A 25,091-nucleotide genomic window follows, 5' to 3' on the forward strand; every position below is an offset into this window, starting at 1 on the left:
GTGCCAAAACAATTCACAAATTTAAGGATATGTACGATAAATATGGTTTAAGACATGGGACAGTACGAGCTTGACTCATTCCTGTAAAGATACAATTAGGTAAGGTAAGAACAATTAGGTAAGGTAAGAACATACAATCACCCACATTTGTATTCCATTTTTCAATCTTACCCACACAGTCCTTGACCCATGTGATCCATACTCTCTTTGTTCTTTGTCCATCTTTTACTCACAACAATACACACATCTTCTTTTTCCCTCTCATTCTCGCCTACTCCTGCACATATACCCCATCCATACTCCCATTCTCTCTCTTTCACTCTTTCCTCTCCATTTAGTTTCAGTTACTCCACATACATCCACTTTCGCACCCTCAAGCACCTGGAAAATCTCCCCATCTTTAACCTCATCATTCGCACCCCTTACATTCCATGCTGCGATCCGTACCATGTCCATTGTCCAGTCCTTGGTCGTCATCTTTTGGTCAGTCGTTGTCCGAGGCTTCATGTTCATCTTTTTAGTTAGCTGTTTTCTGGGGAGGGGCACTAACCCTCCGCAAACCCTTTTAGTTGCCTCGCACAACAAGGAGGGATACTGGGGGAGTATTTGGTATATATAATGCCCTATAACACATGATATAATATAGCCAGATAATGCTTCTTGGTAAGGGGACTCTCACTAGCTTAGCAACAGTGATGGTACCGTGGGAATGTGTGTGGGTGTAGTGCCCAGAAGTGATAATGAGTTATATCTAGTTCATTTTATATGGCCAAAAGTTCGGTTAGGTGAGAGTGGCCAGGGTATACAGTAGTTGTTTCCATGCGGACATGATCAGAACATAGATTAAGTTACCTAGTTGCTAAGTCATTTTTTTTCCTACTGTAATTTACTAGTATTAAGTCTCTTTATAATATAAAAACTCAAGTGAGAAGGAACATGAGCCTATGATCACATAATCAAGCATAATATATGCATGCGCAAAGGGATGTAAGACACGATGATTTTTATTGTTTTTCAATGTAAGGGTATAGAGAGAGGTCATTGTAAAGTAATTATTGTAACTACGGATTGTCATTTTTTCGGGGTAGTATCAAGTGTTGTCGTTCCTCAGGAAGTGTCTGTTCGGACAGATCACGTGAGGTGACGCCACTGTCCGAGTCTGTGAGTGGAGGTGAGGTATTTCCCATATATTTATGTACTGTACTTTACATTATTGTTTAGTGTATAACTGGAATACGAGAATACTAGCTAAAAGGCAGAGTTCTGTCTGAACCTCAGATAAATGTGTGATCTTTGTGGGCCAAATATCAGGTGCCTTGGAACTGTGAATTATTTATTATTATGTGTTGAGATGACTTTACAATTCAGTACTTATTGGGACTGTGTTAGTTGTGAGTTAATATTCACGTGTTACTTTGTGAGGCACAATGATATCGATGCAATGATGATTTTCATGGTTAGAGTTAGAGGTCTTCATGCTTATTTCCTATAGTACTTTTTTATCCATGTTATCCCTACAATAAGCATTATTTTGTGCAGACCTATGTGTCTGTAGGGCCATGTGTTATTTTGTTAGTAATCCCTCTAATATCCGGACGCCCAATATCTGAACGCCCAATATCCGAACATCCCCACTAACCGGACATAATCGTCCCGGGATCCAACATTCCCAAAATGGTCCGAAAACCGCAAAAAAAAAAAGAAAAAAAAAAAAAAAAAAAAAAAAAAAAAAAAAAAAATATTCCCGCCCATAATTTGAACTTGCTGCGCGCGGCGCAGGACAGCTTTGTTGTGGCGCGTCATTCCTCCGACGTCCGATAGAGCGCCGCTGCATCCTCCCCACTTTCCGCCTGTCTCTCACCGCGAGTGCACGCTTGTCATTATGGCTGCCCACGTGCTCGCTTTTGTGGTGGTGCCTTACCTGCTGCAGGCACTCCTGCTGCTCTCGGATCTCCTATTAGTGTGTGCGATGATGGCCCCGCCGCCTGAGAAGAGGAAGAGAGTGGTGTTGACTCTGGAGAAGAAACGGGAGATATTGGAGAAAGTAGATGCAGGGTGGTCTTCTTCCCGCATCCTCCGCGAGTTCAACCTGGCCTGATCTACTTTGTTTGATATCAAGAGATCCCGAGACAAACTCATGCAGTAAATGGCTGACTTCTCGTCGAGAAGCAAAAGCAACATGGAGAGGAAGGCGATGTTTACTCCCAAGTTTGCTGAATTCAACCGCTCCACGTTGATTTGGTATCGACAGCAATGTGCTGTTGGTGTGATGGTACGTGGAACGGAGCTGAAGGCTGCTGCTGAGAAGTTCGCCAGGCTTCACGACGCCCTAGACTTCAAGACATCCAAGGGTTGGCTCTTCGCGTTCAAGTTACGGCATGGCCTTACCAACCGTAAAGCACATGTCGAAGCTTTGGACGTTAACAAGCATGGAGTTGACGAGTTTTGGCACAAGGTGAAGGGCTTGATCGACAGGGAGGGCCTCACTCTCGGTCAAGTCTACAACGCTGACGAAACTGGTTTATTCTATCGCTCTTTGCCAACGATCACTCTAGCCGAGGAGACGGAGAAGCGTGTGCCTGGCCGCAAGCTCTCCAAGGAACGGATATCTGCTTTGCGTTGTGCCAATGCTAACGGCATGCACCGGCTTAAGCCCGTTATTGTTGGCCGTGCAAAGCAGCCTCGGTGTCTTCGTGGGGTGATGGATGTCCTTCCTGTCGTCTGGTACCATTCTTTGAAGGCATGGTTTACAGCCCAGATCTTCAAAGACTGGTTCCACCGCCACTTCATCAAGGAGGTCATCAATTACCAGATGAAGACACTGGGAATCCCGCGCGACCAGGTAAAGGCCCTACTTCTCCTCGACAATGCACCTGCCCACCCGTGCGACAAGGACTTGGTGGCTGAGAATGGCCGCATTAGGTGCATGTTTCTGCCACCTAATACGACTGCTCTCATCCAACCAATGGACCAAGGAGTGATCGTGGCAACAAAGCGCCTAAACCAACAGAAGTTCCTGAACGAGGTGATGGTTGTTCTCGAGGACGAGGACGAGCGCAGGGAGGGATGGGACACACGAGGGCAGCGGACTTTGGAAAACCTTTGCCGCTACAACATCAAGTCTGCACTCTACAACTGGGCCAGTGCATGGAAGGAGGTCCCTGTCAAGACTCTAGAAAATGGTTGGTCTCGTCTGCTTCTCGGAACGGATGTGGAGTACGATTTTCTAGGGTTTGACATGGATGGCTTCCATGCACGGCTACGTACGCATGGCGACGATGTTGATGTGGACGATGTGCGTGAGTGGTTGGATGACGACGAGGGCGATCCTGGGTATCAAACATTGTCCGATATCGAGATCGCGTCTTCAGTTGCAGCTGTCAGTACCAAGCTTGAAGATTCCGACGAGGAAGGCGACGATGATGTGGACTCCTCTCAGCAGGACACTACTCCAGCCATCCCCAAGCTGAGCGCACTCCGGGAACACCTAGAGTTCGTCCTTGACTACCTGGAACACCTGGACTGCGACAGGGAGATGGGGCCCTTGGGACTTGTGGAGGAAGTGCGTGCTTTCAGGCAGCGCATCATCAATCGTCAGAATCGTCAGTCCTTGCATCAATCAACGATTGACAGTTTTTTCAGGCCCGTGACCCCCGCTGTGCCCAGCCCTGGCTCCACTCCGTTGCCTCCCCAAGACAGCCCCTCATGCTCCGAGCCACAGCCCAGTACATCAGCCACGGTGGAGTCACCGCTCGAAATGAGTTTGCGTCTGTCTTCAGAGTCGTCTGCAGTGGGTACGCCATCACCACGACCCAGCGACGCACCCCTAGGTCACCTGCCAGTGATACTCTCGGACTCTGACAGTGATTAAACAGCAAGAACTTCTCCACTAGACCACATGGGAATTTACAGTGTTGTGCAGTGAAAAAAACAGTGTGTTATGTTAAGGATTTACAGTTGTGAGTGAAAAGACTAATTTGGAAAAAAATTTAACATAAATAGACTTGTTAGTTTTTGCTTTAGAAAATTATTAGAAAAATGGGAAGAGTTAAAGTGCAGAGTGCAACACATGGTAAGTTACAATGGAGCATTAGTTAGACAAGAGTGCACACTGTGAAGAGAACGGACTTCTGAGTGCGATTGACTAAGTTCAGTGCAAGACTTCATGAACGGTGTACTGGAAGTGCTTCAGGAAATCCTTCTTACTGTCAGAGTCCGAGAGGAAGCGGTTATTCATCGAGGTGGCCATGGACTTGCTGTAAGTAGGCAGAATGTTTCATACTGTACTTTTTTCCATACTATACTTACCTCAAACATCTCATTTCACTCTTTAATGTCCTTTATTGGTGTGAACAGGGTGTTAGGAGCTATGCATATGCAGTAGGAAGGTGTTTTTCTGAGTCAGGCTACGTTAGGGTCCATAAGTACCAGTCCAGGAGCCAGTAACCAGAATGTTTAATATTGTATGAACCTACTTCTAAATCCTTATTTTATGCTTCTTTTGCATTTATTTCATTTATGTGCCTTATTGGTGTGATCTGGGTCTTAAATAGGTGCTATGCATGTCCAGAGGGAGTTGTATAGGTGTTTCTCTGAGTTAGGGTCCATAAGTACAAGTCCATAAGCTGGGGCCCAATATCCGGACAGGACCAGTATCCGGACCTGCCTATGGCCCTATTACGTCGGATATTGGAGAGATTACACTTGACATGCCGAGTGTTATAACTCATGTTTCTTTTGTATGAGACTTTCTTGATCATGTGAAGGGATTACTTGCATTAGTGAGAACAGTTATTCATTGTACATATTAATTCCTAGCGGGTCCAACTGTGGAGGTCAAAGTCCAGTGAGTGAGTCAAAGACGAAGTGTGGAGGTCAGTTCCAGTGAGTGAGTCAAGGTCCCAGTGCGTAAGTCAAGGTCCCAGTGTGGAAGTCAAGGTCAGGAGTGGCAGAGGACTGGACCAGTGAACTATGTGCTCAGAGGGACGATTATGAAGAAACACATTAGACTGGGACAAAGGAGCGAAGTTTTGTGGCATTTAACATTATAGTCGGATTCCCGCCTGTTTGCGGCGGGGGTGTGGCCAGCACCTGTGGGCAATGGTGCCACGTTTCCCCAACTTGCGATGTGAAACGGAAGCTATTTATGTACAAGGCATCACAAATTCGATAAATTCAGATGAATAAAACTTACACTTGTGTATTTTGATGGATGAATCAACAGTAATCTTATTATGCATAAAATATTTATACAGTAACACAGAAACATGGCATACATATTGTACAGTGTTGCTAAAAGATATTGTAGTCACTTTTAATGGTTTTTAGCGTAGTTTTAGGGTGGGTAATAATATCACAGTTATGGATATAAGATAATGAGCCTGAAAAAAGAAGAAATATGCCAATATCCAAAGTAAAAGAAATAATTCATGTAATTCTTGTGAGTGGCAATACTTACACATCCATCTGGCCTAAAATAAATGTCCCAAGGGAGAATGAGGAGATTCAATGTCCCAAGAGAGAGGGAGAGGGAGAGAGAGAGAGGGAGAGGGAGAGAGAGAGAGGCATGCATTGAATGCATTGTCGGCATCACTTAATATAACAAAACCAAATTAACAAATGAAAGCACAATTATAAATAACTTATAAAAGAATCAAAAGTACTCAGGGTGGCTCACATTTCCCGCCAGGAGAGAGAGAGAGAGAGAGAGAGAGAGAGAGAGAGGGGGAGGGGGGAGAGAGAGAGAGAGGTCTGTCACTGCCTTCTTTGTATTCATTTGTTCCTTTGTACATAGTGCACACACTGATATATATTGTTCCTATTGATGCACATATATCTATACACGTAATTTCTCTCTCTCTCTCTCTCTCTCTCTTCTAATACTGACCACGTGGTACGTGAATCCAGCCCCCCCTTCCCCTCTCCTCCCTTCTTAATCCCTCCTGGGTGTCTCAGGTCAAATCCCCCTTCACACTTCCCCTCCCCCCTGGACCACTACGTCGGGGTGTATGAATCAGTAACGTAACAAACCTCTCAGCAGACAGTAACTTTGACACTCCATCTACTACTAAATATGACAAAACCAAATTAACAAATGAAAGCACAATTATAAATAACTTATAAAAGAATCAAAAGTACTCAGGGTGGCTCACATTTCCCGCCAGGAGAGAGAGAGAGAGAGAGAGAGAGAGATAACGGTATAGAAAACGTGGCAACACTGTACACAGGTGCGGGCCGCGCCACGGCCGCGAGCGTGCGCGAGTCCTACTATAGGACCATATATATTTTTTTTTTAACGTGCCAACTAATTCAGGATTAATCTGTGAGGTTAATAGATGGGAAGACTCTACTTTTTTTTTTTTTTCCTTTTTGGTCTTGTTAATACACATTTCCTCCCACTCGAACTCTATTGTTTGTATAACCCTTGAGAACTGGTGGTATAGAGCTTACCTAGTAGTTTGTTAATGTGTAACCTTAGAAGCATTTGGGGGAAATTGCAATGGCTGGGCTTGGGTTGGCCGAGTTGGAGACTGGCCCCGTCATTTTTTGGCATGCTGCCACTCTTACCTTGACCACTTGAAATGTAATAAACGCAACCGAAGAGTTCCCGACTGTTTCAGCACACAGTGGTCATCAATAGTGACTTGATTTCTGCCCCTTTTGACCACGTAAAAGTCTGGATCGCAGAGGTGACAGTACATGGGAGCATGCCGTAGTGTTTTTCAAGCAGTCGCACATGTCAGTGCTTTTGGATTTACTTCAGTGCCATGGTGTCCTACGGCAATGAATCTGACTTGGATAGTGACTTAGAAGTGTCTGACGATAACCAAACACAATCTGACATAACTGTGAGCGACTCTGATGAGGAGTACATGCCCGAGAATGACGATGAAGTGAGCGATAGTTGTGGGGACAGTGATACTGATTCTGATATCAGTTTGGCCTTGAAGCGCGTCACCCCATCCCCACCTACTTTTGACCTCCCTGCTGCCTACCTCATTCTTCATGGATCTTCTTCATACTTACAAGGTAAATAATACAATAATTAATCTCTTCCTTATTCACTGATTTATATCTCTATCTACTATATTTATCTGTATATTGTATGTTTACTAAATCAGTTGGTTAAACATACATATTATGTCATGTACATTATTTTAACATCATAAACACATCTCATGGTCAATATCTACTTACCAATACAAAAATAAATAATATAAAGCAAATAGAAATGATGTAATGATAAAATAAATACTACCCCACAAAAGAGCCACGCCTGGGGGAAGTCGGTTTGGCAGGGAGGGGTAGCTTAGCAGGAGGGGGGGGAATGCGGTAACGAAGGGGTTAAACTGGCAATCCAAGATAAGAGATAAAACATGTATTCTCCCTCACTTGTTAGTGAATGGCACCATGCCTGCTTAAAGCCTGATTTCTTCTTCAAGCTTTGCCTCATTCATCATAACTATATAATTGTTCTCACACCTGAATGAATTGTTAGGTGCCACGTGATTAACCCATCACGACCCGACCGATTTCCTCTCTTCTTCATTTCTGCAACATTCGCGGCCTTTCCTCTAACTTTCGCTCTGTTGAGCACCACCTCACCTCCTCTAAATCTCACCTTCTTTTTCTAAGTGAGACTCAGCTGTCTGAGGCAACAGACAGCAAACCCTTTTCTGTATCCTCCTACTTTCTCTATACTCATTTCAAAGCCAAAGGTGGCTGTTGTGTATACATCCACAACAACTTATCTTGATCTTGTGTTCCTGAACTCGATTCTTCTGAATTCTCTACACTCTGGCTTTGGCTTTCCTGTCATTCTCTGACTAAATATATCTGTGCTGTTTACTTATCCCCTAATTCAACTTACTATAAAAAATTCTTCGACTATTTTACTTCTACGATGGAACACATTCTATCCATTTCTCCTTTCTCTGAAATCTCCAATCTAGGAGATTTCAATGCTCACCACCACCTTCGGCTCTCCTCTCGTTTCACCGATCCACCTGGTGAACAAGTCAACATCTTTTCTATCCTTAATGACCTAGAGCAGCTTGTACAGCACCCTACCCGTATCCCTGACCGCCTTGGAGAGGGCTCCAACATGCTTGATCTCTTCCTTACAACTAATCCTTCTGCTTACTCTGTTATCTTTTCACTCCGTTAGGCTCCTCCGATCACAACCTTATCACCTTAACCTGTCCTATCACTCTGGTACGGCCTGTGGACCCTCCAGGGAAACGTTGTCTGTGGCATTTTGGAGCCGCGGATTAGGAGGCCCTCAGGCAGTACTTCTTTGATTTTCCCTGGAATGATTATTGCTTCCATGGCCGGGAGCCATCTGAGTGTGCCTTGCGCATTACGGAGGTTATTCTCTCAGGCATGGAAGCATACATTCCTTTCTCATAACCTTTGACTAACGCAAGAAAGCCTTGGTTTAATCACGCTTGTTCTAATGCTGTCCGCAACAAGGAGAGGGCCTACAAAAGGTACCGGAGCCAACCCACCCCTGAATCACATCATTTTTATGTTTCTGCCCGGAATCCTGCTAAATCTGTTCTTCGCTCTACTAAAAATAATTTCAGCCGTACTAAATGCTCTCAACTCTCCAACTCGAATTCTTTCCGCTCCTTCTGGCACCTTGCCAAAAACCTTCCTAACAACTTTACCTCATCATCCTTCCCTCCTCTTTTCTACTCTGATGGTTCTGTAGCTATTTCTACTGATAAAGCAGATCTCTTCGCACACACTGTCTCCTCCAATTCCACCTTAGATGATTCCGGTGCTGTTCCTCCATCACTTCCTCCCTCTGACTTCCTCATGGCTGACATTAAAATTTCTTCAGCTGATGTATTTTCTGCTATCACTGCCCTCCATACTAACAAGGTATATGGGCCTGACGGAGTCCCTCCTGTTGTTCTCAAGAACTGTGCTTCTGTGCTTACACCCTGCCTAGGCAAACTCTTTCGCCTTTGTCTGTCCACTTGTACCTTTCCTTCTTGCTGGAAGTTTGTTCTCATTCAGCAGGTCCCAAAGAAGAGTGACCACTCCCAACCCTCCAACTATCATCCAATTGCTTTAACGTCCTGTATTTGAAAAGTTTTCGAGTCAATTCTCAATAGAAAAAATTTAAAGGCATCTTTCCTATCACAACCTTCTTTCTGATCGTCAGTATGGATTCCGTCAGGGACGCACCACTCACCTACCTTTCAGACTCCTGATCATCCTCCTTTCGGGACTTTGGCAAAAGCTTTGCCATTGCACTTGACATCTCAAAGGCTTTCGATCAAGTCTGGCATAAATCTTTAATTTCCAAACTGCCCTCTAACGGCTTCTGTCCTTCTATCTGTGCCTTCATCGCTAGCCTCTTTTCTGGTCGTTCTATAGCCGTGTTGTAGACAGCCATCGTTCTTCTCCTAGATCTATTAACAATGGAGTTCCTCAGGGCTCTGTCCTATCACCAACTCTCTTCCTTTTATTCATCAATGACCTTCTAAGCTGTACATCTAACCCTATCCACTCATACGCTGATGTCTCCACCCTTCACCTTTCCATTCGGTTCCTGCAACGCCCAACCCAGCAGTTACTTCAAGAAACAAGGGATGAGGTTATGGCACACCTAATGTCTGACTTGGCACGTATCTCTGACTGGGGTAAATATAATCTGGTTGTTTTTAATGCATCAAAGACTCAGTTGTTACACCTATCAACCCGACAAAATCTTCCACAGATATACCCACTAATGTTTAATAATATTCAGCTTAAGCCTGCATCATCCTTGAACATGCTTGGGGTTTCATTTACTCGGGACTTATCTAGGAAAGATCATATTACATCTCTTGTAAAATACGCTTCCAAGAGATTGGGTGTGCTAAGCCAACTCCGTTCTTTCTTTACCCCTGCACAATTGTTGACTCTATACAGGGGTTTTATCCGCCCCTGTGTGGAGTACAACTCTCATGTGTGGGGAGTCTCCCCACATACAGCTCTTCTCAATAGGGTGGAGTCAAAGGCTTTTCGTCTCATTAACTCTCCTCTTACTGACTCCCTTCAACCTCTGTCTCTTCGCCGCACTGTTGCATCTTTATCTCTTTTCTATCGCTACTTCAATGGTCATTGCTCCTCTGAACTGTCTGCATGCATTCCTCCACCTCTATGACGGGCGCGTAGCACCCATCTAGCAGCAAACTCTCGTCCCTTTTCTGTCCAACTCTCTAATGCAAGAGTTAACCGTTACTCCCAGTCCTTCATTTATGCAACAGGTCAACTCTGGAACTGTCTCCCTCTGTCTCTATTTCCTACTACCTATGATCTCCAGTCTTTCAAACGCAGTGTGTCCGGGCATCTCGTAATGATCAGATCTTGAATTTGGCTCTCTATTGTATTCTGTTTTTCTCTTGGAGGGAACTGTTATTGCGGGCTTGTGGCCTTTGGTTCCTTCTTCCTTGCATGAAAAAAAAAAAAAAGGGATTAACCCATCACGTCCCGACCGATTTCCCACCTCCTATACCCCCCAATCCCGAGCTATTTTGGAAAAATTTATATTTGGCTAAAACCTGTTTTTATTGAGAAACAAAGGCAAATCACCAGAAAGGGCTTACTGGGGTCCATAAGTGGTTAGAACAGGTGAGCCTCCCCATGTCAGGTATTGTATTCTGTCACTGAAGTGTCAGGCTCTCACGTTTTGTATGGTAGATAATTTGGGGAGAAACAACAAAGAACACGTCTACATTTATTGATTGGGAACTAATAAACAATCACAACAAGAATATAATGGTTTTCATTGAGATATACAGGAAAAATATGCACTGTTCCATTGCGCAAGCACAGCGAGTTTGGTCACACTGGTTACACATTAGTTGCTAAGTTTTTTGTTTCATGAAACATATTTTTCCTACTTGCATAATACTGTTTCAGTGACATTTTACCATTTTTTGCATTATGTAAATGTTTTCAGCTGTTTACATTCCTTATTTAGATATTTAGCATAATTATTGTGCATATTTCCCTACTCAGCACACTCGCTATGACTTCTCTCAACGTACATTACATTTTTTTTACTTTCATATTATTGTTTCCATGACATTATACCTTTTTCAAACAATGTAAATGTTTTCACTTATTTACATTCCTTACGAGGATATTTAGCGAAATGCTAGCGCATATTCACGTAGTAAGCACACTCGCTACCACTCGTGTTTCAACTTATATTTTATTTCTTCACTTCCAATATACTTCCCCACTTTCATTACACCCGTTTCCACATTATACTACTATTTACATATTTATGGGCCTTATTTATTACACTGAGCGTCAGAATATCACATACACTCGCTAGGAATGTTTTGACTTTGAATATATTTTTGCACTTAGATAATAATTTTCCACTTACATTACACCCGTTTCCACTTTATACTACTATTTACATATTTACGGGCCTTATTTATTACACTGAGCGTCAGAATGTCGCATCTATGTACACTCGCTAGGAATGTTTTGACTTAGAATATATTTATGCACTTAGATAATAATTTTCCACTTACAATACACCCGTTTCCACTTTATACTACTATTTACATATTTACGGGCCTTATAATTACACTGAGCGTCTGTATGTCGCATTTTTTCCTGAGTATGAGCGTCATATCGCATTCACACCATATTAATACTGCATCAAGGTGTGATATTCACTGAAACAAGGGTCAATGCAGAGACCCACATTACACTCAACACACTCATAGCGGGTGTCTTTTCTCTGAGTGGTGGGTCTCACACGGGAATTACCACACACGACACCTGCGTTGGGGCCTTGGTCTATTTGGCTGGGGAGGTATAGGAGTGGGAAAATGGCGTGCAAAAATTCTCAGGGGTGTCTGGGCAGTAGGGGTAGTGCATGTGCGTTGTTGGGTCCTCTCGACCGCATACTGGGCTATAATCTCACGGCCAAGCTCCCTCAAACCCTTCAAAGGTTTCCTGCACTCCTGTTGTCATGGCGTGCAGGTGGTGGCAATTGAGGGCAGTTATATCAGGCAGGTGAAAGAAGTGCTTCTTGTACTACTTCATTGTGGTCCTGGCACACTCGACAGAGGATAACATGGAGTCAGACTGGTCCATCAGCCACCTGTTGATGTTATAATCCAGCACACACTCGGGTTTCCAGATGCCCGCCTCCTCTCGCTACGGTAATCCACGGACTTTGTACAGTGCATCAATGGGCGGTGAACCATGGACAAGAGGCAGACTTCTCTGTTGTGGTTCCACACTGTAGCTAGGATGTTGTTAGCCTTGAAGAAGACCACCTCATTTTTTTCTTGTTTCCGCCCCACCTTGACCATGTGACGCCGATTCACCTTGACGGTACCACAGAGTCCCATGTCATGCATGTGTATATAACGAGCGAGAAGAGGGCTAGTGTACCAGTTATCCAGGTAGAGGACATGACCATGATGAAGGTACTCTTCAATCATTGTCTTTACCAATACTCCAGACAGTCCAATACTCTGATATTCTATTATGTCTGTCTGTGCACCGGTGTACAAGACTATGTCTTGCACATAACCAGTCCTACAATCACACATAACAAAGATCTGGAGCCCAAAACGGTGCCTTTTGCTGGGTATATACTGGCAAAAAGAAATATTGTCTCTCCACAACATGAGACTCTCATCTAAGACAAGGTCTCTATAGGGATAAAATGAGGAACGGAATGTTTGCCGTAGGTGAGCAAAAACCAACCTAATTCGCCTCATCTTATCAGTGTCATTTGCATTGGCAAAATCATCAGCATCGTAAAAGTGGAGGCGGCTTAGAATTTGCTGATATCGATTACGGCTCATGATCTTGCCAAATACAGGTGTCTGCATGATAGGGTCCGTTGTCCAGTATGCCGGAATTCTGTTTTTACATAAAATACCCATAAAGAGTACCAAGGCAAAAAATACAAACATCTCTGCCAGGGAGACAGGGTAATCGTAAATGATCAAATGCCGGCTCCTTGTGCCCAGTCGTTCACTCTCACGGCGCTGGCTGCTAGCAAAACGGTTGGTTTGTTCCACAATCTGCTCCACAAAACCCTCACCGGAGAACAGGTGGAAAAAATCCAGCCTGGTGGAGCAACGGTGAATCCCAGGAGCTGTGCAGCAGCGCGCCCCTGCTCAGTGAAGGGGTGAATGATGGGAGAGAAATCACTGCCATCTTCCCAATTCCAACTCACATTAGCCTCGCCCCCATCGTCGCCTTCGTCAGGGTGGGGAGGAGATGCTGGTGGGGGAGGTTGGGGAGGAGGAGTGCAGAGGGCTTCCCCACTCACACTCCTCTTCCCTCAGCCTTTGCCCTTCCCCTTTCCCTTACCCTTACGGCCTTGGGGAACATCAGGGGGCTGTGGAGAGTAAGTCCGGGAATATTGGGGAGCATAAGATGTGCCGGGGAGTGGCTCCATCTCATCTCCCCGCTCCATCATCACACCACGTGATTCACCAAGCACCCTCACTGCCCCATGTGATACGCTCCGCTGCCTCGCACCACCACATGAGAGTGATGACTCACTCCCGCCACTCTCACTTTCAGTGACTGCCCCTACACTTTCAATTTCACTCCCCACTCCCTCCACGCCACTTCTGCCCTCCCCAAATAAAACACTAGGCCCATACCTCATAGAACGGTGTGCTGTGCGCTCGGGGCCGCGATGAGTGATGATCTCGTGGCAGCACGTCCCACGGCTCCGTCCTCGTCCTCGGTTTCGGCCTCCACATCACGTAGGGGCTGCAGAGAGGTGATTGCATGATGTTTTGTTGCAGGCTGGCCCACTCTCATGGCACGATAAGTGACGTAGCGCTGCTTCCTCGGGGACAGGACCTCCTCATCACTGCTGCTACTTGCCTCTTCCTCTGGTTGTACATAATCCTTGTCTGCCATCTCATCATCAAGGGGTGAATCACCGTTGCCTGTGAAGGCGTCCAGGGCTGCTTGAATTTGCTCCTCTGAGAGACCTCTGTGTGCCATGTCTGACCTGGGTCACTGCTAACAGGTGAGTGACCGAGCCGAGGTTGAGCGCGGGTCTCGCGGGGTCGCCAAGTGTCCCCGCCCAGTGGCAGGTAAGGGAAGGTCTCCCGACCCTGTGTACCCAAAATCAAGCGTGAGATTTGAAAATTGTGCAAATTATGAACCTTGCAATAGACGAGTTTCCGGTCAAAGTTTTTTTGAAGTTAGATACTTCTATGGGTAAAAGATACACATAAAATAACTATGTCAACTATTATTTCCAAAAGAAATGTGCAGAAACATGAAAAAATAATAGATAAAGTAGCCGAAAAATCACGTGACTCTGAAACGGCCTGTGACTGGCCGTGACGTCACTACTCACACTGAGGCAGCATAGTCTGCTTTGTTTACGTTTAGCCAGCATACACTGTGTTTATTTCTGACCTCTAAGAATGTCCAGTGACAGAGGAATAATTGCTAATGTTTCGTTCCAATGTGTAAGTGCACTAACAAAAGCACAGTAGGGAAATTATTCCTCTGTATACCAGCCAATAACAATAAACGAAAACAGTGGTGGCTGGCTGCTCGTTGGAAGTTCCCAGTGCTGGAATGCAGTCTTTACTGTTGTGAAAATATTATATTCTTCACCATATAAGTTCATGCATACCTAATTATCTGAAATTCAGTAAAAAAAACTATGCTTAATTTAACTATTAATAGAATATTATAAGTCAGAGCGAAAACGTTCTAAGGTTAGCGGGTATTTCTACTTTAGATCACCAACATGCCTTGACAGACTTATATTTTGCACAGATACTGATTTAAAGTGCAAATAAATGCACTTGTATGTTAAATTAATATTTATACAAAGCAGAAGTCTGCCAAGGAAAGCTGTTGAGCTAAAAGAGAAACACTTCCGCTAATTTTAGCACGTTTTCACTGTGAATCCAGATTTTTTAAAAGGTAAAATAAAATACAAAAATTTGACTAGATTTTGGATAATTAGGTGAGTATGAACCTCTATGGTAATAAAATCTATAATACCAATTAAAACGTGCCAATTAATTCAGTGTTGATTTGGTAAATGACCGCCGATTCGGTATTTCGTCACACTCCCCTGAAGTATTGTACTGTAGTTCAGGGTCACTGAAACTGTTTTTTTCAGAAAACTAATAATGAAGTTATCAAATATAAATATGAGAATAATACAATTATAAACTTATACAACTGATTCTGTACGGCATACATTTAACACTTTCCACCTCATGAGGTACGAGCACCGCTCGGGTATGGTGTAGCTGTACGCTAAATCTGGTCGATTTCACCACAATTTACTTACCTACCAGGTACCATCCATTTACACCATGAAAAGTATTCCTTCACAACATACCTGAAGGGGATAGTTCGGATCTACAGTGGCCATGTAGGTACAACTATATCTTACTGGTAAAGTATTGTGTGATGGATTGGAGTGTTGTCTGCAGTGTGAATGCTGACGTCATCGCCAACATGGCGGCTCCTTCCCTCCAGCCGCAAAGAATTAACCCGCGCCGTCCCGGCGACGTGAATTAATGCGGCAACATTGCAAGGTCCCTAATTTGCACAATTTTCAATTTTCGCAAGTGATTTCGCGAGTGATTTTTGGCACATATACACGGGACACCTTCCTCTATTCCTCTACAAGATGCCAAGCAGGAACAATGCCTTACACCGCATAACCTCCCCCCCCCCACACGCCATTGTCTCGGCAATTCACCTGTTAGCAGTGACCTGGCCAATAAAGACATTCAGGGCCAGAGTGATTCCCCAATCGATGACAATGTGGAGGACAATGCTTACACAGCATTAGAGGAAGAGTCAGAAATGATGATCAGGTAATGTAGGAAAAAAAAGGTCATGAATGGTGATGAGTTAGTGAGTGAAACAATGCTTATAATGCCTATATTACTGTTGAAAACCAATATACTCTTGTACTACATATAAATTTGTACCAAATAAATACATCAATACTGTTTATGAGTGGATAAAATAGTTACCCTCCCATAGAACTCGTTTTCTTTGGTGCCAGCCTGTTAGAAAACCCAGTCAGGTAAGGAAGGACTTGTACCTAAATCGGGTATTTTAAACCTCAGGTGAGTGATTTCTCTATGAATTTTCGATGTTTCTCACCAAAAGCGGATGTTTGAGCCAAAAAAAAAAAAAAAAAAGGTCCAAAAACGTCGGGACGGGGCGGGTTAAAGTTATCATGTCTTGTTCAGTGCAAATGATAAATTAAATTAAAAGATACATTTACCGTAAGATTTTAAGTACAAGGCAGAGTGCACTGGCCATGTTTACCTAGAACCGGCAACACGTCTATTGCGTGACATACCAGTACGTCGACGGGACTGGCTGTTACAAAACGTTATGACGTACCCATACGTCGACAGGACGCCTCGGGTTAAGAATTTTTTCTGAACAGTTTTCCAGTCACCACAAATTCAAATTTTTCACTCCTGAAATGATACTGGAGAGGACTTAAAACTATGTACCCCATTCATCAAACTTGTTTTTCTTCACTCCTTAATGAATTAAACAGTGTCAGATGACATTAACCGAGTCAACCGTTTACCACATTAAGCACACTAGGAACTCTTCCCTACACAATGATGTAATAGGTGTCTGACGAGACTGCTTCTATGACAAAACTGTTTACCACACTCATCACACTTGAAATTCTTCACTCCTGAATGAATTAAAAGGTGTTGAGTGAGATTACTCTTCCCTGCAAATTGTTTACCACATTCATCACACTTGAAATTCTTCACTCCTGAATGAATTAATAGGTGGTTGATGAGACCATTCTTCTGTGTAAATTGTTCACCACATTCATCACACTTGAAATTCTTCACTCCTGAATGAGTTAAAAGGTGTTTAGTGAGATTACTCTTCACTGCAAATTGTTTACCACATTCATCACACTTGAAAATCTTCACTCCTGAATGAATTAAAAGGTGTTGAGTGAGATTCCTCTTCATTGCAAATTGTTTACCACATTCATCACACTTGAAATTCTTCACTCCTGAATGAATTAATAGGTGCCGAGTGAGATCACCCTTCTCTGTAAATTGTTTACCACATTCATCACACTTGAAATTCTTCACTCCTGAATGAATTAATAGGTGCTGAGTGAGATTACCCTTCTGTGCAAATAGTTTACCACATTCGGCACACTTGAAATTCTTCACTCCTGAATGAATTAATAGGTGCTGAGTGAGATGACCCTTCTCTGTAAATTGTTTACCACATTCATCACACTTGAAATTCTTCACTCCTGAATGAATTAACAGGTGTTTGGTGAGAGCATACTTCTGTGCAAATTGCTTACCACATTCGTCACACTTGAAATTCTTCACTCCTGAATGAATTAATAGGTGCTGAGTGAGATTACCCTTCTGTGCAAATTGTTTACCACATTCGTCACACTTGAAATTCTTCACTCCTGAATGAACTAAAAGGTGTTGAGTGAAATCATGCTTATGTGTAAATTGTTTACCACATTCATTACACTTGAAATTCTTCACTCCTGAATGAATTAATAGGTGTTTGGTGAGCGTATTCTTCTGTGTAAATTGTTTACCACATTCATCACACTTGAAATTCTTCACTCCTGAATGAATTAATAGGTGGTTGGTGAGATTATACTTCTTTGTAAATTGTTTACCACATTCATCACACTTGAAATTCTTCACTTCTGAATGAATTAATAGGTGCTGAGTGAGATGACCCTTCCGTGTAAATCGTTTATCACATTCATCACACTTGAAATTCTTCGCTCCTGAATTAATTAATAGGTGCTGAGTGAGATCACGCTTCTGAGAAAACAGTTTACCACATTCATCACACTTGAAATTCTTCACTCCTGAATGAATAACTGCATGTTGGGTAAGACTGTTCTTAAAAGGAAATGCTTTACCACACTCTAAACATCTGAACTGCTCAACTTCAGCTAAGGACACTGTGTCCAGGACAGTCTCATTGTCACTGAGGAATATTTTGTCACCCACCTCACACTCTGACTGTTCTTCCTTTACCACCTCCAATATTTTGTCACCCGCCTCACACTCTGACTGTTCTTCCTTTACCACCTCCAATATTTTGTCACCCACCTCACACTCTGACTGTTCTTCCTTTACCACCTCCAATATTTTGTCACCCGCCTCACACTCTGACTGTACATCTGGTTCTTCCTTTACCACCTCCAATATTTTGTCACCCACCTCACACTCTGACTCTACATCTGGTTCTTCCTTTACCACCTCCAATATTTTGTCAACCACCTCACACTCTAACTGCACATCTGGTTCTTCCTTTACCACCTCCAATATTTTGTAACTCACCTCACATTCTAACTTTACATTTGGTTCTTCCTTTACCACCTCCATTATATCATTCCTTCCACCTCTCTCAACTTCCACTATACTTCAGTTACTCTACCTTGGTGTTAATCTTACTGTCTGCCACCAACAGGATGACTTACCCTCATTGTACCCATGCTCAGTCATCAGATGCTCCCATTACAATGAACAGTGTCAAAAATTCATCACTATTACTGGATAATAATAGTACATATATAAAATGGATAAAATTTCAACACATAAAAAATGGATCAAATTTCAACACAGACTATTATTCCTTCAACCCTTTGGCCACGACCTATCATTTCTCAGTCATTCCCCTGGTTGCGGCCTAAGTCCCTAAAAAATTGTGCTAATTATATTGTTACTTTTCCAATGGGAAATGACTGTGAAGTTCTAATTTTTTTAGTGTGATAATGGTAAAAAATGCACATTTCTCTACAAAGAAAACTTTAAAGCTATAAGAAAAAATGCAAAAATTAATTTTTGCAATTGTGTGATTTTGCAATAATGAGGGAATTATTTATGACAAGCAAGGTTTTCACTTGTATATCTACACTTGACACATGTACAGTACACTGTCTGCTGGCACATACAGAGAAATCAAAACTAACCATATTTGTACAAGAACATTGTAATTTTCTGAGAAAAAAATGAAAAAATAATTAATTTGTGCTATTCTCTAATTTTGCTATAATGACAAGATATTTACTTCAAACAAGGTTTTTCACTTGTATATATACACTAGACACATGTATACTGTTTGTTGGCACATAAAAGAAATCAAAACCTACTGTATTTAGAGAAAAACAACAGACGTGTAGATGGAAATGTGTTTTTTTCGGCTGTGGACTGTGGTTGCCTGACTTGCTACAAAGAATAATTGGTAGGGCGACCACAGTCACCCAACACGGCCAAAGGATTAAATATTCCTAACACGTGAATGCTTCTGAACCGTAACTTTAAACATACAGGCCATCACTGCTGAGTCAAGCTGTCAATTCAGGCATATTATCACCATCTTCCTTACTTCAAATGCTGTTACCCATTGTCTCTGCCGTAAAAGATACTGCAAAGGATACCACACCAGGTATATAATCCAAATCAGCTTCGTGAAAAAAAAAAAATCTTCCACAGGACACTACATGGATAATAACCCATAATTTGTTGGCTGAGGTACCTCTTGTTGGATGTGCTAACACAACATAAGATGTGCCCTCAGTCCTGTTTTGTACTTATCATCCATTACTCAGGCAGTGACGACAGTGTTTATGACTGTTTTACTGCTCTGACTCCAGCTGTGAACCTGGAACAACAGCCGCCATTAGACCAGCATTTCCATGAAGTTAATTACATGGTCCAGTGAACCCTAATTTTGCATGGAGCTCATTTATACTGACAAAAAAGAAAAAAAAATGTTCAGGTTCATTTTAATGGTAATTCAATTTGCAAAGCAATAAAAGACATATAGAAATGTATATTAAAACAGCTAAAGAAAAAATACTGTGTCTTTGTCTTACTAGAGGCTTGTTTGCAAATCTGTGTACAACATGAACTTTTATAAACAAAAAATATAATTTAACATTTAATATCACTTTACTGTTTCATTCATGACCAATACATCTTTAACCCTTAAAATGTGTAATCATCAAGCAACTGCTATATTACTTTTGGAATGTATTCTGAACTTCCTACCACCTCATTATTGTGCATCAGAGAGATGGATAGCATCAACTGTGGCACAGTTTGACAGTAAGCCACACTATACTGGAATCACTCCTGTACTGAAGATAACAAAAACTTTAAAGAGCCAAAAGAGGAATCTTTGGGAATATTTATAATTCAATTTTTCCCAATACCAAAACAAGGGGATTCTTAAGCTTTTTTTTTCTGTGCAGATTTCACTTACACAATGCATGGTACAACCTAGGAATACATTATAGCCATGCAAAACAATGGTTTACAGTACAACACTTTATAAAGGCAGAGGCAGAAACATAAACATGAAGATTTGAGTCTTGGCACAGTCATTACCTTTTAGCAGGGGTCAACATCAATTCCTCAGATGAACTGACTGCAAGCTGCCTTGTGCATGTCCAGTTGCCTTCTCACCACACACCTGAATCACAGATCACTTCATTACATACACAATGGTAGACTATCTAGTGGGCAAGTACTTCATGGTACATCAATGCAACAATGTAATACTTTTATAAGTCATTGATCTGGAATCAACAGATTAATGTGTACATCCTGAGGAAATACAGAAACCAGTAAAGCTTAAATGTAAAGCATTTCTAAAACAAAGATACATACAGCAATTGCAATTACATAATTTAAACAATGACTGAAATTATGAGGTGGTGGCAACAATCATCCACTCACTTGATGTATGGTAGTACTGAACTTCTCCCTTCCCCTTCCTCACTTTATTTCCGTCTGTCTTCCTCTCATCTTACCTCTCCCTTCCCTTTCTGTTACTTTTTATGACTCTTCTTTCCATATCAGGTGGCTCTATGCTCAGTAGGGTAGGTTCATTATAAAACTACTATCTTGGACAAGTAGAGATAGTTAGGACTCAGTATTATGATGTCTGACGAGAAGTTTTAGATCCATCACTTGTATAGTTTTTTGAGGAAATCAATCTAAAGACAAATACAAATATCAGTGACCCATTGAATTTTTTCACAATTTTACTCTGACTTTCGTTTGTATGAAAGCATTGTATATGTGCATTCACTAAGCCTGACTTTTGTCATGTTGCAGGTATGTTACGTTGTGATACATTTCTTGAAAATGGGAAGAACTCGCAATTCTGCGGTGTCAACTTGGACTGGTACGCCAAAAAGTTCTGCAGTCACCTTTCACCACTGGATAAAACTGAACCGCCTACACTCTGCCAAGTAATACAGTATTGCTATTATCTGCAGAACAGTCATCCCCATTTAAAAGATTATGCTACTGCTAAGATGCCAGCAAAGGATGTCATCGATATCTGGGGGGCAGTCAACCCACGGCTTACCCTGCATAGAGAGTATTATGTGGTGAAAATGGTCAACAGAGCGTGCTTCAAGAAAGCAAAGGCCATCAACAGGAAATCTCTTCCTACAGTTCAGGAACAGAAACTGAAAGCAAAGTTAGATAAGCTTTTTGATATTTCCGCCTGTATATGTGAATTGCCTGTCCGTAACTGTGATGACAAATCTGTGAAGTGCAGCAAAGAAAACTGTCAAGTCCAGCATATTGTCTGCACTTGTCCTCCTAGAAAGAAGGTGAATATTTTCTCTGATTTATAATTGGTTCTATGTGTGCATTATTCAGCTGAATCCCATTCGGCATGCAATATAATGCACATATTTCTTATTTCTGGTTCCTATACAGGACAGGCAATACCTAGATGATCAAAGAGCTAAAGTGGGGACCAAAGGCTCTTTCCAGTTGGGCCCTGTTGATAGAGCCGACTCAAGGAGATGCCAAAAAATGGCAGCTGATGTCGGAAGACTCAAGAGACAGGCTGAAAAGTACAGGGAAGCTGATGTGGTAGCTTCTACGACCACGTCTGCCCATGTTCTCGAAAGTGATAAAGAAGAATTAGGACAGGAGAAAAATATAACATATATTTTCCAATAAATATGTCATGTATTTCATACTTCCACCCACTTAATGTAGTGGTTTTGTCTTTAGGGTAGCTCTACATTGAGTGGCAAGCTAAATGATTTCCTGTAAACCAGGAAAGCATTTACAATGCTGGGTGGTAACCTTATAACCAATTAACAAGTGTTCCCTACATGACAATAAGTGGGTTGGCGGAGGGTTAGTGTCCCTCCCCGGAAAACAATCAAGTAAAAATACGAACAAGAAGCCTCAGACCAGGACTGACCAAAAGGTGATGACTAAGGACCGAACAAAGGACATGGTACAGATAGCTACTTGGAATGTAAGGGGTGTAAATGATGAAGTGAAAGAGAGATTGTCTAGGTGCTTGTGGGAGCAAAAGTGGATGTATGTGGAGTAACTGAAACTACATGGCGAGGTAAGAGTGTGAAAGAATGGGAGTATGGTTGGGGAATATGTGCGGGAGTAGGTGAGAATGAGAGAGCAAAAGAAGGAGTGTGTATTGGTGTAAGTAACAGATGGAAGGAGAATATAAGAAAGTATGGATCAGTTGGCTTTAGGGTTGTGTGGGTAAGATTGAGAGTTGGACTAAAAATGAGTACAATTGTGTGCATGTATGCGCCAACGCAAGATCGTGCAAGGAGAGAGAGAGAGGAGTTCTGGACAAACATGGATGCATACTTGGAAAAGTTTGAAAGGAATGAGAAAGTGTTTTTGATTGGAGATATGAATGGAAATTCCTGTCTCTCTCCATTCACTGTAACATCGCACTGGGAGTCACCTTCTCTCTCAATAACCATCACTTTACTCTTTTCTACACTTACTCTCAAGGCATGACGCTCACAGACATCAGCAAAATTCTGCACCCGTCTACCAAGTTCATGTCCAGTATTTGCAAGCAGCACTGCATCATAAGCATACAACAAATTTGAGATATTCCATCCATCACCATTCATTACCAACTCCATCTCCCTCTCCATTACTCATGTTTTTACTTCTCTCATTACCCCATCCATATATATATTGAACAACAATGGGGACATCACACAACCTTGACGCATGCCCACACCAATCGTAAACCATTCACTTAGATGCCCATTAACCCTTACACATGCCTCACTACCATCATAAAAACTCTTGACGGGACCTAGCAGCTTACCATCTACACCGTACGTGTGCAACACCTTCCACAATCCTTCTCTGTCTACTTTGTCGTATGCTTTTTCCAGATCCATGAATGCCATAAACACCTTATACTCCTTCTCACAAGCCTTCTCCACTATCTGTTTCACTGCAAATATTTGACCCACACATCCTCTGCCACTCCTAAAGCCACCCTGTTCATCACTCACTAGGACTTCCGATATCTCTCTTATTTTATAATATTTTTTCCATGTACCTACCCTACCACACTCAATAAACTTATGCCACGATAATTCTTGCACTCACTTCGCTCACCTTTATTTTTGTACAGGGGTACAATCACAGCCTTTTCCCACTCTGCTGGCAGTTTCACTCATCCATGCCTTCCTACATATCTCCAACAAGCACTTAATTCCACTCTCTCCACTACACTCATCATCTCTGAAGACACCTCATCAACCCCTGCTGCTTTCCCATTTTTCAGCCACTTCACAGCACTATTCACTTGTGCAAGGGTCACATTTCCTGGCACTGCATTCCTTCTCTGCACACACCCCAAACCAATCATGTTTACAGTGGCTCTACTCTCTCTATTCCCATTCATCAGGCTTTCAAAATATTCTTTCCATCTGGTCCTTACTTCATCCCCATGGGTTAATAATCTACCACCTACATCCTTCACACCTTCACATTTCTTTCCACTTTCACTTCCACATTTCTGCACCTCTTTTCAAAATAACTTCCTATTTTCATAGTTGTTTGCATTCATTTTTCTTCCTGGATCATAATTTACCTCCTCCTTTTTCCTCATCACTAGTCTCTTTACATGCTCTCAGTATATTCAGTTCTCATTTCAATTGAACCCCTGTCCTGTACCCAATCTAGCCACTTCTTTCTCTTTTCCTCCACTGCTCTCTTAACCTCTTCATTACCTAACTTAAATTGTCTAACCTAACAATATAACTTACCCCAACCAAAACCAACCCAACCCAACTTAACCAAGCCAACCCTAACCTAATCTAACACAGTCTAAACAAACTTTATTTAACCGTAACCTAGCCTAATCTAACCGAAACTAACCTATGGTAACTTATCCAAACAAACTGTAATATCATAAATTAGGTTAGGATAATAATCTGGCATTAAATTATTTACTTAAAGTGGTTGTGGTAGGTGGGGACGCTCACCATCCACTCACTCGATGTAGTGCTGCTCTCAAGTGTCTGCCCTTTCCTCTCTTCCATCCTTCTTTCCTTCCATCCTCTTCTGTCTTTCTTTCCTTCATTCTTTCCTTGTCCTTCTGCCTACGGGTGACTTTACACTCCCTCTTCTGCCTTTCTTTCCTTTTCCTTCTGCCTGTGGGTGACTACACTGAGTGACAAGCCAAATGGTTTCCTGTACACCAGGAAACCATTTACTATGCTGGGTGGTAACCATATAACCAAATATGGCACCTGGTGGTTTAGTGGGTAATTATTGCGCTCCAGTCGGACTGAGCCGGTGAAGGTTTGTATCCAAGGGGTGGTTGGGGTTGACTGCTCATGTAATGCCACTCAGGGATGAGTAAGGCTGGTCACTCTCATCTTAAATGTCAAGACCAACTGCCTAGCCCCGGGCTCCTATGCTCCTCATGGGGCAACGTAGGATTGGATGATGGATGGATGGATGGAAATACAAGAACTACAAGTCTTTCACTACTGCCTTACATTCAATGGAATCATCTGTTTTTTGTTTACGAATTATCACTGGGCCTGGCATGGTGCAGCACCTTGATCCATGATGTGTGTGCTTATGTAACCCACAGAATGCTTACCGTACCTTAATGTGTATTTATGATAATACATGCTCATCTAAGTTTCCATTATTGATAATTAGTAAGGCCACTGAGTGATTTGCTTCTGACTGCTGGTGGCCTTCATGCCAGCCTCCTCAACCTGTATTTACTTAATTGTATTT

General features: G+C 42.4%; 1 pseudogene; it reads right to left on the reverse strand.

Moving 5' to 3' along the window:
• Positions 1-13,650: 13,650 nt before the first annotated feature.
• Positions 13,651-18,524, reverse strand: LOC145410743 (uncharacterized; annotated as a pseudogene).
• Positions 18,525-25,091: the final 6,567 nt, after the last annotated feature.

The sequence above is a fragment of the Coenobita brevimanus genome, chromosome 86 (genome assembly GCF_032717465.1).
Source record: "Coenobita brevimanus isolate Jiangsu-jjx chromosome 86, ASM3271746v2, whole genome shotgun sequence".
Lineage (NCBI taxonomy): Eukaryota > Metazoa > Arthropoda > Malacostraca > Decapoda > Coenobitidae > Coenobita > Coenobita brevimanus.